Source organism: Acinonyx jubatus, chromosome D1 (genome assembly GCF_027475565.1).
Source record: "Acinonyx jubatus isolate Ajub_Pintada_27869175 chromosome D1, VMU_Ajub_asm_v1.0, whole genome shotgun sequence".
NCBI classification, from domain to species: Eukaryota; Metazoa; Chordata; class Mammalia; order Carnivora; family Felidae; genus Acinonyx; species Acinonyx jubatus.
In genome coordinates this window covers 106,757,634-106,758,808 of record NC_069390.1, presented here as the reverse complement: position 1 = coordinate 106,758,808, position 1,175 = coordinate 106,757,634, and positions in this window count along the sequence as shown.

Sequence of the window (1,175 nt, the reverse complement as noted above, 5' to 3'; positions counted from 1 at the left end):
GGAGAATAATGAAGAAGGCAAAAATCTAAAGGAGAAGCATATAGTAGAGATGTTTTGTTTGGCTTTAGGACTGTGACTACTTGAGCATGTTTGTATACACTGAGGAATAGAAACAATTGGAGACAAGGAGGCATGAAGTATAAACAGCATGACAAAAAGATCAACTGTGGGGGGACGGAGGAGGGAGTCCAAAATCCCCTGGGTGACAGGGAATTAAATGAGATATTGAAAGCGATACCTTTGTCTCCAAAACAAGAAAGGGAGAATGAATAACAATAGTGTAAGTTTGGATGCGGGCATGAAAAAAAGGTGGACTTATTGAAAACTCTATTTTAGCAAAAATACACTTAAAAAGATAGAACCTTGAATTCACTATTATTCAATTTTAAGAAAGGCATGAAGAAGTAGTAAGATCTCATCAGAATTCAGGTGTGCTTGGTTTATCTGGATCCCGGAGCTGACTCCGCCAAGTATAGGATTTTTCCGATTTACAGAACGGAGTCAGGAGAATGGGAGCTTTTATGAGCATCTCAAAATCTCACTTTTTTTTTTTTTTTTTTTTTTTGGTCCCTTCTGTATCTCTCGGGGCTGCAAGTCCCCAGAGAGGATGTAGAGGATACCTGGTCTTTTTCTCACTCTTCGTGGTACTGGAAGAAGATACACGGCGGCGGCAGGAGCAATGGCCAAAGCCCTTGCTAGAAGCATCCAGACCTTGCTCTGCAAATTTTTTTCCATTCTGTTCTGAACTCCTTCGCCTTAGCACGCGCGGGAGGCGGCGCTGAGCAAGGCTAGACTGCAGGACGCCGTCGGCGGGCACCTTCAGGGGCGTGGGAAGGGGCAGGGCCTTCGTGGGAAGAAAGGCGCCCCAGAAGTGACCCATTCGCAGAAGCCCACTCTGGCTCTGACAAGCCCGCCCCCACGACCGTAAGAAAACGATTCTCACTTTTCATTGGCTGACCCTCGCGGAGGGGAGTCCTTGCTTCGCTTTCATTGGCTGCCGCTGCCGTCACGTCCTCTCGCCACACCCACCTTCCAGGCGGCGCCCAGTGAGCTTTCAGGGAAAGAGATTTACCGAGGGCGGGGACGGGAGTCGCACGCAGTTAGCCCGGCGCCCCCTCCCGCGCGCCCCGCCCCCTGGCCCGAGGCCCCGCCCCTCGGCCGGCCGGGCCCCGCCC